Below are 14690 nucleotides of genomic sequence, written 5' to 3' on the forward strand. Positions count from 1 at the left end.
CACCAATTTATTTCTCGTCAATGGAGAGATATTGCATAACATTATTACACTTGCCAATTGCCTCGCTCATCAGGTATCTGAGTACCCCGTACGTACGACTGACCACCATGATTATGGCTGAAATAAACCCGGTCGGAGATGGGTTCAATCCTTAACACAACAAAATGAAGACACACACCACACATATGGTTGTGGTGCCATGCGACCCAGACTCGACCCATTGGTGCACTTATGTATTTATTTACTTATATTTTTGGTGAGACCTGAGACCCATTGGTGCACTTATTGCTGGTTGTAGTTGCATGGTTATGGGTTCATTATTCACTTCACTGTTCCCTTCAGATTATACTGAAGCATGAAATAGAAGGCAGAAGAATAAAAGAAGGTATAAATTCAATACCTAAATAGCAAGAACTTGGATAGTACTGAGTGATGATTCTTTTTTTTTTTTGTGTAGTCAATCTTCAGATGCAGTAAAAAAATTACTAAATGGTATTAACCTGATTTTATAATAACTTTCCACTTCTAGAGTCAGAAGAAGCTATGATATCTAATTGCTACAAGGTTTTTGAACCGTTTGTTATTCATTATTTAGCTAATCAATTCTAAGGATGTTCCGCGTAACATATTAAGATGTATGCTTTTGTCCAAAAGAATTCACATTCAGAGCAGGGGAGTTATATTTTATGGAACAAAATCAATAAAGTTATTTGATAATTATTTAATTATCATCAAATTTTTGCATGTGGGGTATTCTCTTTTTTTTTTTGTTAAATCAATAAAATATTACTTTTAGGATTAATAAACATACCCTCTAGTTTGGAAAACTGCTAAGTCCCTGTTTTCTGTGCGGGAATAGGAGTCTAGAATCAGAATCGGAATGGGCTATTTCAATCCTAACTGTTTGGCTGGGTGGAATCGGAATGACATTCCCCCATTTGAGGGAATGCCCATTCGCTATCCCTCTCTTGGTAATGAAATCTCATTCCTACCTATTCTAATTCTCATTCTCATTCCTGTGACCCTGTCTGAACCAAACAGATTATGAGAATAGACCATTCCATTTCCAACTCCAACTGCAAACCAAATAGACCCTAATATATACCTTATTGGCCATTCAACTGTTAAGAGCAACGGAAGATACATGAAGGCCAAAAATGCCCTTCGCCCCTTTTGATCATCCGACGAAAACCAATCACTACTGGAAGTCGATGCTGGCTGGTGCTGGCAGTAACAACTTTGATGCTACAAATGGAGAAGAGAGAGATCGAATGGTCTTGTTTGGCTTCTTTGCAATGTTTACTTCGTAAAGAAGAGTGACAATCTTGAACTAATTTGATTATGGGACAAACAATGGATGAGAGAGAGAGAGAGAGTCCTTATGGTTTGGTGGTGCACAAGGTGTCATGGTTTGAAGATGAGTTGAGGAGAGAAGAGAGACGGACAGGAAGAAGAAGATGATGATGATGATGAGCGAGAAAGTGGAGTGATGATTTGAGAATCCCTTTCATTGCCACTTTGGTTTGGTGGTGTAGAGGAAGGAGATGATGAGCAATGCCAGGGGGCGTTCAACAACAAGGTTAATTAGTTTTGTTTCCAAAAGCAAAAAGGGGGTTTTACAGTTCAGTCCACCCCTAGGGTGGAGTTAGGATTTTTAGGGGTGGACTGAATCCTGCCCGTGGATTGATGTCAAATTCACGGGCAGGATGTAGTTTATAAGGGGGCTACTAATAGATTAGGAAGGGGCTGCAAATTAAAATTCTGAGGTAAAGTGCTGTTTAAAAATCCCAAACAAAAAACAACTGCTACATCAGCACAAACAATACAATTTTACTAATGTGACACTTGTTTTTAGGAATGGCAACGGGGTGGGGCAGGGACGGGGAGCCTCTCCCATCCCCGTCCCCATCCCCATCCCCATTAACGGGGACAAGGTTATTCCCATCCCTATCCCCGCGGGGATCCCCATTCCCCATAATTTTTTATAATGTTAATAAATTTATTTTTATTTTATTTAAAAAATAAAAATAAAATAATTAAAATTTACAATCTATTAAAAAAGATTCAAACATATTCAACCATATTTTTAAAATATTAATATATAGATGTATGTGTACATATATATTAGTGGGGATCCTATGGGCGGAAATCGGGGTCCCTATAGGGCGGGGAATGCTCTCCCCGTCCCCGCCCCATCCTCCGCTAACGGGGATGAAAATTTCTCCATCCCCGTCCTTACAAAGGGGAAATCATCCCCATCCCACCCCATTTGGGGCGGATCCCCACAGGAATCGGGGAAATGGGAAAAATTGTCATCCCTACTTGTTTTTTATCAAAGTAGAGGATTTGTTTATGTCATATGGGTCATCTTAAAATGTATATGTAAGTAGTTTTCCTTGTCCAAACTAGAGGGTATATTTAAGTAATTTACTCAATCCACAGGGCACAGGGTCTATATAAATAATTAATTATATTTTTTATTAGATATGTGACGAGTAAAAGTGTAAAACTAAATATTGACTTGAAAGGATATGATTCAATTAAGGCCACCTCGACTCCCTTCTCGATATTAATGTTTTCATTAACTATCCCAGATTCTCTTCGATCTCCTTTCTTTTTGGTTATACTGACTAATGTGGACTCTTTCAACACAATATTATTTTGAGAGAGCATTGTGGGATCCACTAAATTAGTCCTCAGCCTGAAGAAAAGCTTTTACACATGTGGGGGTCAAGGCTTTCTACAATATATTTATTAGTTGAATGGCACATGTTACATGTACGTGCAAGTAGAAAGAGATAAGATGAGATGAGTAAAGTAGAGAAGGAAGAAAACAAATAAAGTATGACATGGTCATATCAAGCAATGAAGCAAGCATCGGTATTATGCAGTAAATTAACATGTTATACTATTACATTCACCATAGCTATTCTGGTTTCTTATTTTATATCATATAATAGATTAGAAATGAGAGATGAGAAATGGGAAATGGGTTGTCATGCGGATGGGTAACAAATCTCCATGTGTCAACTTAATTCGGCAGTCATTTATTGTTGACAAGGAAAATCAAAGGGTGAGAATATATATGTAAGCCACTTGATCATGGTCATCTCAAAAAATCATCACATTACCATCGTCATCCTCATCGACAACAGTAACATCATCATTAAGACCCTGCCCATATAATCAAGTAGACCCAAGCGATAGAGCCAGTGACTCGATGGTTCACCATCAAAGGGCTTGGCCTGGGCTGGGTGGGTGGTTCCCGTCTTCGGTGAAATGAACAAATCCATTCCGATGGGAAAAAGAACTCAATATTTGTGGTGGGATATCAGATCTTTAATGCCCTTAGTCCCCTCCTGTTTTTGTGTTATTGTTATCAGCTAGTCAGCTATAAATACTGGCTAATATAATACATATTCAAGTCAGGCTCTTAAAAATTAAGAATGATGCATTCTAGCTGATATATTTTGACTTGGGCCTGGAACGTCCTACTTAAACTGGACCATTGGACCGTTGTCTGTAAGTCTGAGCATGGGGTACACCAATATAATCTGCATAGTTTCCAGTTGGAAAGCAGTTAAATCCAACATTGCACAGTGCACACAGAAGAAGTTATCTGGTAAATGCTAGTGGGGCTACTGGGAGAGTCTCTAGCTAGTAAATACAGAAAGAGAAGATGGCTGGCTAAAACCCGAATTAAGTGACAATATTGATTGGTTAAATACGCACGTATATGGCCCATAACTCCCTAAATGAGGGTACGGTCACTCTCTGAGACTGATCAGCCCAATGTCTCTCAACGTCATGGACCTTCATGTCTAACGTAGGAAAAATCTGAGCCATGCATTAAGATATAACCCGGGAGCAAATTTTTCAAGAAGAAATATAAGCTGAAAACTTTTGCGTCTTCTTGACATGTTTAAGCCGTTTCTGGTTAATTAATTTTTGGGTAAGCTGAGGTTTCTGACAATTATAAAAAACATCCCCTGTATTTTGATTTTAACAATCACCTCCCCCTGTCATTTTGAAAAATCATGCTGTTTCCTCCCTTCCGTCATTGTCCCAGACGCGCGGAAAACACGATATAACACATTTGTTTTTTCAAGTGACCAATTTTACCCTTTGGCTATTTATTCAAGTTTAAATTTATTAAAACACCGCCAAGATCACTTAATTTTAACTTAAAAAGGATTGTCTCGCTCATACTTCCATTTTCCTGTTTGCACTTTCCCATCCTTTGAAACCTCATCTGGTCGAGAATGCAATCAACGTCTCACACAGAACGGTTAATAGGAATAGTCTTTTGGTTTGGATCCTAGTGTCTTGTTTGCTGCTATATTTCAGGTTGGCAATCTGTTTACCTTTTAGCAGTCTCTCATCTGGGTATGCACCCACTACGGTAGCGGAATTGGGTACCAAGAGACCGATCAACCATTGAACTCGTGGTTTTTAAAACCGGACCAGACTGGAAAAATCAGAAACCGGTCACTTGATCGGTTAAACTGCTGAATCAGTTGATTAATCGTTCGAACCGCTTTGACCATTTTCCAATTTTTTTAATTTTTTTATTAGAACGGGCCGGCCGTTCAGATCGAACGATCGGACCATTTGAACCGGTAACTGAACCCCTGACCGGTTCAGTCACCGGTTCGTTTTTAAAAACCATGATTAAACTAATATTAGTGTAAGACGCAAACCACTACAGTAGTTTGTAAAATGCTCAAGGATCGATCAAGTTAATTTCTGTTTTGAATTTCCATGAGGTTGGGAAGTGTAAAGGATAGTCAAATAATTAAAATAACATAGCTGAAGATTCAGAAAGTTTAAGAAAAAAAATGATTGGATTGAACTGTGAAAATTTGTTAATGTTGAAGCTTGGATGGAGGTGTAAAGTGGCTAGTGCAAAGTGTGGGCCGTGCCACTCTTTCCGGTGAAAATTTTGGGGGTCGGCCCGGCATGGTCTACGGCCCAGGCCCGTGCCGTGCTACGGGCTGGATTGGCCCATAGGCTGAGCCTTGGGACAGGTCGGGCCGTGCATAAGGCCAAAGCTATTTATTTAAAAAATTGACAAAAAACTTAAAATTTTAATTTTATATGAATTTTGTGTATACAATTGCTTTTATATACAATAATTAAATGAATTAGTATAATAAAATTAAAAAAAATGTTTATTTTATTAATATATTATATACTATAAATTATTATATAATTATAATTTATATAATATTATATAAATAAATATAAATAGTATATATGGGCTGTGCTGTGACGTGTTAGTCCGTAGACCTAAAACCCCATGCCCAGCACGATTCACATGATCATGCTGGGCCTGGCACAGCCGGGCCAGTCCAAATTCATACCAGGCCATGCCGGGCCATGCCGCACATGGCCTGATTTACACCTCTAAGCTTGGATTGTCATACCATACCGTGCATTGCTATAGGCTCTGGTTATATTTCAAAGTTATATAAGATGGTGTTCTCTGCAAGTTAATTTAAGCTGCCTTCTTACTAATTGTGGGGTTGCTTATGTTGTTCTTAACATGGATCACGTGACAAGATGGTGCCCAGCCTCTACTTGTTTGGAGTTTACATCATTTGATTCATTTTTTAGGCTATGTGTTGTGCTCATGGTTGAGAATGCAGATAAAGGTAACGCTTGTCCATAGGAGGAAGTAGGTAAAGTTCACCTATCAGAAAGTTCAAAGAATGCAGACAGTTCATCGGAGACTTAAATGGGAACTTAATGTATGTATGAAACCATACAGTTAGGATTCAAATGTTTTTGGATGATCTCGTGTGTCAACTTTGCCTAGTTTCAGACTTTCAGGGGTGGAGAAGTTTAAACAGAACTACAGAAGTGGGAGAGAAGTCTGATCGAGATAATCCATGCAGGTTAAAGGTATTCCCGTGGTAAATTTATACCACAGCGGATAGGTAAGAGGGTAAAATTGGCATTTTAAAGAAATAAATGCAATACATCAGCGTTTCCATCTACGTACCTGCATGGTTTTTTTAAAACTACACGGGAGGTATTTATTAAAGTAAAAATATAAGGGAGATTTTTTATGATTGTCAGAAACCTAAGAAGAGGTTTTTAAAACCTTGATTTTAGTCAAAAGAAAGTTCTACAATCTTATTTATATTTTTAATAATAGTGTAAATATAGAATTATATATGTGTTCAATTTTATATAATTTTTTTTTATATTTTTATGTGTAAAAATAATTCTAATATATCACATTTAGTTTTTGTTTAATATGATAAATACACGACATTATATATGTGCCTAAATGATTTTTTTTACAAAATTTATGTATTTTATTTATTTATTAATTTTTATTATTTATTTATGACATTAAAAATTAACACATTTAACCCAAAAGTTGAACCACTTATTATTGATTTTTACATTTCATTTTTGGTTATTTCTAAATTATGCAATCCATTTTCATTATCAATAAAAATAATTATTGTTTATTAAACTTTTTTTAAGTTGATTAACAAAAATATCATAAATGTGTCTAATTTTTTCTACATTTTTGTAAATTTTTATATTTATTTCTATTTAAAAAAAAATTATTACCTAACCATGACTTCATAGGTTGATCAATTTGATTTGGAAGGTTGAATTTCTTAGCCACCACTTGAATAAAGAATGATTTTGTTTTTTAGTCTGCTTTAAAATATATAGGTTTATATTGTTAAAAATATTGACAGAGATCTAATTAGTCACATTTATTAGTGAAAACTAACTTAAAATATATATGATTTAATAAGAGAAAATGAGATTTAATACCTTAAGTATAAGACTTAATTAATGAGAGGGGATTAAATAAGGTGGAAAGTAATAATTGAATTTACAATTTCAACCCTTACAATTAGAGATGGATTATAGGGCTGTTCATAAGAATGCCCAACCCGACCAAACCGACCAACCCGAGTCGGCCGGGTTTTCATTAGTACCGGTCGATTTCGGGTTGGGCAAATATATAAATATCGGGTCGGTTTCGGTTTTCTCGTGTGAAAACCAAAACCAACCCGACCCGAACTAGTGACTAGTTCGGTAGTTCCTTGTTTGAGTAATTTCCTACTTAACTATAACTAGTCTTCTACTAGAACTAGAAGCCCCATTAGGCAATTACAATTAGAATAGGCAATCTATCATAGTTTCTAACTTTCTATAATCTTTTACACCAAATAAGCAACCCATTAGGCAATTACAATTAGGTGTCATTTTGTACAGGAGCAAAACCGAAACTGACCCAAACCGACCCAACCCGACTTAAACCGACCAGGTCAGTTTGGCCTATCAGTGGGTCGGTTCGGTTTCCACCTCAGGTAACCCGACTAGGTTGGGTCAGTTGGGAAAACCCCAATAAACCAACCCAACCCGACCCGTGAACACCCCTAATGGATTAAATACAAAAATGTTGGTCATTATAATAATCATTAAAACTGGCACTAAAACTATAATAAAATGACTTTTATACCTTTTCTCAAACAAAAAAATAAAAGGTAATCTTAGTCCAAAAAGAGTTTCACACTACATTCACACTTTTACATAAAGTGTAAATATGCTAAAAAATTCCAATTTTTTTCATTTAAATCAGCCATCCTATACAACTAGACCCCAAGGCATCTTCAGCATAAGCATGTCTATGTATATGCAAAGAGTTATTAATATGTTAGAAGTTAAATAAAAAGGAAATAACTAATCATGCTTTCGTATAAATTGATAATTAATCCTTGTTTAATCAAGACAAAGGAGTCTTGAAGTGTTACATACATTGCTTTCACTATTATTTTTTAGGCTCAGTTTGAAAAGAGTATAAATACAAATGTGATGCAAATACATACAAATTAATTACAATATTTTGCACTCTACATATTTACATATGTACTCCTTCCAAACCGAGCTTTAGGATTCAATTTAGAAATAATAATTCCAAATGGACCACTTACAATACTTCTTACAGTCTCACCCATCACTTGTGTTGTAACATGTAGTGGCCCTGTAAGGGCATTTTTGGTTTTTTCCATGATATTTGTTGTAAGTTGTCGCCCTAAGTATAAATATTAACTTAGGGCATCACTAGCCTTACAGAAAATACAAAACATTTTCTTCTTCTCTCTTCCCTCTCTTCTCCTTTCTTTATCTTTTATTTCTGTTGATCTACATGGTATCAAAGCATTGATCTAATATGCATGCAGCCTTCTCAGATCGTGTTTTTCATCTAAGAATTTTTTTTTTTTTTTTTATTGGAAGAGGACGTGAAGACCTCATTGTGTTCTTATTCTGGGTGCAACCTTCAGTCCTTGTTTCTTTCTCTCTTCTCTCTTGGTCGTTGTATCAAGAAGAAGTCTGTGGTGGCAGCCGAATGCAGTAAAGTGTTTTTTTAGATTTGTGGTGGAAACCGAATGCAGTAAGGAGTCTTCCTAGGTTTGTAGTGGCAGCCGAATGCAATAAGGAGTTTTTTCCTAAGGGTTTTCTATAGACTAAAGGTCGTAGAAGCCGGGTATGTACTGTTACATTCATATCTAAGTGTATGACCACAGTGAATGTCACAATTTTGAGGTTGTAGGGGTTGGTTGTCTCCTTCTCTTATGAGTTGAAGTGATTCGGCTAAGGTTTATTGACCTACAATCTAGCTAAAACTATATTTGGAGCTGTTTGTCAAACTATAGAAGTACAAACCTTCTATCTCAGATTTCTTTTTGAAAAAAATCAGTGGTAAAGTGTTAGAAAAATGGCTACTGAGGATTTAGCAACCTCTGGCATTACTTCCTATCAAGGAAACTTAAACAGGGGAATTGACAGCATGAATTTCTCTATATCTATTACCCTCTTTGATGGCCTAAATTATTTGGAATGGTCTGAAGGCATCAAGTTATACATCTCTTCCCTCTCTTCTTCTTCTTTTCTCTTTTATTTCTGTCGACCTACAACTTGTTTGTACAGTGAACAAATGGCGTCAAGTTAGGTATCAGATTTTATTTAGATGGTCCATTTGATCATCATATTTTCTGTAAGATGGATTTAATGGCAATGTGCTTTGGATTACATTGGTTTCCATTTGACTATTGAAGTACATCATAGCACATGATCCCTATTTTGAAGAATTTATTATTATTATTTTTTGGGTAGGAGAGCATATTATCAATTAATACTTCTTTTCACTAATTAACTTAAATATTGATCTTAATTATATGGCATCATTTCTACTAGTTAGGAGGCGATAAGGATAGACCACCGACAAAACAAAAAAAAAATAAAGGAAAGAGGAGATTGACGCTGAAATGGAAGGTTCGGAAATCAAGCTGAACAAGAAAACCCTAGTCCTTTAGCCAAAGCTCCCAACACTTGACCCAAAATAATTCTTACCTCTTAGGAGCTCTTCCTTTGTCTTGTATCTTCCTCTTTGTCTAAATTGAATATCATGATTTAGGGGTGTATATTATTGGGTTAAAATTGAAAAATTGAATTGAAAATTTTGGTTTCAGTTTTTTCAGTTCATTTTTTATTTTTAGTTAATTTGGCTTGGTTAATTCGATTTTTGAAAATTTTGGTTTCAATTTTAATTTTTAGAATTTGAAATTCGGTTAATCGAAAAATTGAATTAACTGAATTTCATTATATAACATGTAATATATAATACATAATATATAGCATATGATATATAATATACTATAGATTTATATATTTATATATTTATATTATATATAAGATATTATAATGAAATTCAGTTTCATAAATTGATTTTCATTTTTTTTATTTTGGTTTTTAAAATTTTGATTTATTCAATTCGATTTTTAACCAAATAAATTGAATGCTCACCCCCAAATTCATGATCAATTTTATTTGAAGAACAAACTCCATAATTCTTTGGTGGTTTATGAGTAAATCACCGGGCCCTTGATCTTTCCATTCTTTCTTGATTGCAGATCGAACAACAGCACTTTCTAATACATTGGTAAGCCAAAAACTATTTATTATTTTCCTATCTATCTATCTATCTATCTATCTATCTATCTATCTATCTATCTATCTATCTATCGATTTATCTACTTATCTATCTATATTAAAACAAAGTGGTCAAGAAATTTTCTTCTTTTTCTGAATTTTTTATTTTTTTATTCCATGTCATTTTTAAAACAAACAAGAGATGCATTTCCTATAACCTAAATAATCACTTCTTAACTAAAATTTTTCCTAAACTAACTCCCCCACTTTCTCCAAAATTATCTCCAATTCCTATTTATCTTCTAAATTATCTCTAATTACTATTTATCTCCAAAATTATCTCTAATTTAGTAGAGAGTTTCTCTCCAAAATTATCTCTAATTCCTATTTTTGCTCTCCCCTACTTTTTATCTATATCTATCAAAAGAAAGTTTGGATTAAAAATTTTAATAATTATTTAAATATTCTAACAAAATTAAATAATAACTTTAAAATATTCATTAAAAACACAAAAAATAATTTTATATTTTTACAAAATATATCACAAAATTATGTACTAAAATTTCAAATTATGCTTTTCCGGGTTATCAATTTAAATGTTTTTCAAATATTTAATAATATATAAGAGCTTTAAATAAATAAAATTCAAATAACAAAACAATTGAATATATTATAGATTATTTAAATATTTATCATAACTAGAATTTAAATAGTTAAAATAACGAAATTATGTAATAAATTTAAAAAATTTCTTCAAAGTAGAAAAATAATTATAACATCACATTGAAATTAATAATAATTTATTATATTACAAAATTAATAATTAAATTATTTAATAATAGTTTAAATTATGATTTTATGGGTAATTAAATTTAATAAATAATAAATAATTTAAAATTTAAATATTTTACATATTATTTAAGAATTTAAATAAATAAATATTTTAAATAACAAAATATTTGACATAACTATATTTTAAATAATTAAAATAAAGAAATTATGTAATAAATTTAAAAACATTCTGAAAAGTAGAAAAATAATTATAACATAATATTGAAATTAATAATAATTTAATATTTTTTACGTAATCTTGTAAAAAACTAATTTCACTTATATCAAGTAATAATTTGAGAAAATAACTTTCAAAAAAGTTAATATTTATTAATAATAATTTTAAAATCTTAATCTGTATTTATTATATAATTATGTACACTAAAATTGATATTTATTGTATTTCAAAAGTTATTTATTGTTTTTGGTGATAAATGTATTTTCAAAATTATAAATATAAAAATTATCTCTAATTCCTATTTATCCTCTCCCCCACTTTTTATCAATATCTAAGGAAATTTTGGATTTAAAAACACAAAAAAAGTAATTTTTTTATTTTTACAAAATATATCACGAAATTATGTACTAACAATTTAAATTCTGTTTTTCTGGATCATCAATTTAAATGTTATTCAAACAATAAAAATTTGAGTTTAAAAAATAAAAATCTTATTTTAATATTTTAAGAAATAAATATCTTAAATAGAAAAATATTATAAATATATAAATAATTATATAACAAAATATGTAGTAATATGTAATAGCATTCAAAAAATAAAATTCAAATAAAAAAAAATTTAAATATTTTAAAAATTGTTTAAATATTTAAACAACTAAATATTTAACATAACTACATTTTATATAGTTAAAATAACGAAAAATTGTAATAATTTTAAAAATTTTCTTACAAGTTAATAATGAAATTATGTATTAATAGTATGAATTATAATTTTGTATTATTAAATTCAATAAATAACAAAAAAATTTAAATATTTTACATATTATTTAAATATTTAAATAACTAAATATTTAACATTACTAGATTTTAAATAGTTAAAATAACGAAATTATGTAATAAATTAAAAAAAAATCTTAAGTGTAGAAAAATAATTATAACATAATATTGAAATTAATAATAATTTAATATCATACAAAATTAATATTGAAATTATTTAAAAATAGTTTAAATTTTAATTTTTATGGATTATTAAATTCAATAAATAATTAATACTTTCAAATTTAAATATTTTACATATCATTTAAGTATTTAAATAGCTAAATAGTTAACGTAACTAGATTTTAAATTAGTAAAAATAAAGAAGTTATGTAATAAATTTAAAAAAATCTGAAAAGTATAAAAATAAATAAATCATAATATTGAAATTAATAATAACTTAATATTTTACAAAATGAATAATGAAAAACTTTAGTAATAATTTAATATTTTTACATAATATTGTAAATAACTAATTTCACTTATATCAATTAATAATTCGAGAAAATAACTTTCATAAAAATTAATATTTATTAATAATCATTTTAAACTCTTAATATATATTTATTATATAATTATATATATTAATATTAATATTTATTGTATTTCAGTAATTATTTATTGTTTTTGTGATAAATGTATTTTCAATAATTATGTGTAAATTTATTTTTCTTTCGTTATTTAACAAAAAACTTTTAATAGTTATTGGAGATTGAACTACTATTATTGAAATTTTTAAATTTTGTTTATTGTACTTATTGTGTTTATTGTATTTTTGTAATAACTTATTGATTAATATTTATTAGAGATTATACTATTTATTGATTAATTTAATATATTTTTAGTACTTATTGTATTTTTATAATTATTTTATTTTTTCATTATCAATATATTTTCACTTATTGTGTATTTTCACTATAAATTTTTAATAATTAATGGAGATTAAACTATTGTTATTTATCAGAGATGAGATGATTAATTTAATTGAAATTATGAGTGTTCATGAGTTGGTTTAGTTCGGTTGTACGCTGTTTGGACAACCAATTTGACTTGGTTAGGATGGGGAGTTGATCAACTAAAACTGGCTGATCATTTGTGAAAACCAACCCACTCAAGTTGTATCGGTTTGGGTCGATTTTTTTGTTTGGTAAGTCGGTCCAAAATATTTAAACTTGAAAAAAATGAATTTTAAGAAATATAGTGCAATTGTTAAAAAATAAATTTAAAATTTAAATTTATGATATAAAATATTTTAGACTAAGAAATATGAGAAATTTCTCACTTTTCCATATTAAAATTTATATTTAAAATGTAAAATATTAATATATATCAATTCTTAGGTCATCCGATTTTGGTCGATTTACGAATGGCCAAAGCGGAACTAATCCAACTTAGTTGAGTTGATCGGGTTGGTCATTTATTAAAATTAGTATATAAAATATGAATAATTATTAATCATTTAAAAAGTTGAAGATATAAAACAATTGTATACTCTTATGTGTTTCTATTAGGGCCATTTACTAGAACACACCTTATGGTTTTACATATTTACTTAAACCTACCTTATAGTTTTTATTTTACTAAAATATCACATATATTTTACAATTTGTTTACTTAATCAACCTTTCATTAAGGAGTGTTTGTTTTGCCATTAGGCCCATGATTTTTTATTCTAAAAATACCCTTAACACTTTTTTGTACAAAAAACAATATTGATCAAATATAGCCAATAGAGTGGTTGTCCGTGTCTTATTAGGGGCAAAAATGGTATTTTATTTTCTTTTGATTAAATTTATTTAAATGAACATTAGAGTCGACACTGTCATTTTCCACTGTCATCTAATGGAAAATTGATTAAATCAATTGCAAATTATAAGTGGTATTTTAATAAAATACAAACTATATGGTAGATTTTAGTAAATCCATGAAACTATAGGGGGTGTTTTAGTAAACAATCCTTTCTATTATTTAGCTTTCATTTAACAAATCCAGTGCATCTCATGGGTCCCGCTAGTATTATATTAACAAGGATAATTAAAGGTTTTCCGCCGTCCGTAACCATACATTTGCACCAAACAGGGTTTTTTCTGGTCAATTAATTAAAGCTTCATTAGTCATTCAGTCAAGCAATAGTGAGGAGATACGCCATAGGGTGTTGGCTCATTTGGAAGTCTAGCTAGGAACATGGAACATTTTAATCTATCAAGGAGAAAATGAGCACCCGACTTTAATCATAAACAGAGCTTGGGCTCTAATATCTGAACAGATGTAAGAGGATTCTCTGGGTGGAACTCAAAGACAACCTAACCAAGTCTCAGTTCATTGGGAAAAGCCTTTGCCTGGTTATGTTAAACTAAACATAGATGCTTCGAGGAAGCCAAATTTTTCTCATGCTGCCATAGGTTTTGTTCTGATATCTTCTTTAGGTTCCTTGATATCAGCAAGAGGCAGGCGAACTCACCCAACTCCGGTGTTAAATTTAGAAGCTCTGGCTTTGAGGAAAGGTTTTGTGGAAGCTGTTAGTGCAATGTTCCTTGTTTAATAGTAGAATCTGACTGTCAAGAGCTTGTTAAAGCAATGTCCCTCGGGTGGAAAGGTTTCCAAAGTGAAGTGGGTCCAATCTCAAAAGATATTCAAGACTTAGCTCGTCGCTTCCAATCTCTCTTTTGTGTGGATTAGCAAGAGTGCTAATCGAATATCTCATGAAGTGGCTGCAGTCTGTTCTCACACATCAGCACATGCAGTTGGTTGGTATGGTTGTGCAGCAAGACGCCCTCCTTGGTTGGAGATTTTAATTTCAGAAGAAGGATAGCTCTGATCTCTTGTCATTGCTCTATGGTGTTTGTTTTTTTTTTTTTCAGTACAAAAGAAAGCTGATTATATTGTGTCGGACCACACC

The sequence above is a fragment of the Nelumbo nucifera genome, chromosome 4, assembly GCF_055504915.1.
Source record: "Nelumbo nucifera cultivar China Antique chromosome 4, China Antique-T2T, whole genome shotgun sequence".
NCBI lineage: Eukaryota > Viridiplantae > Streptophyta > Magnoliopsida > Proteales > Nelumbonaceae > Nelumbo > Nelumbo nucifera.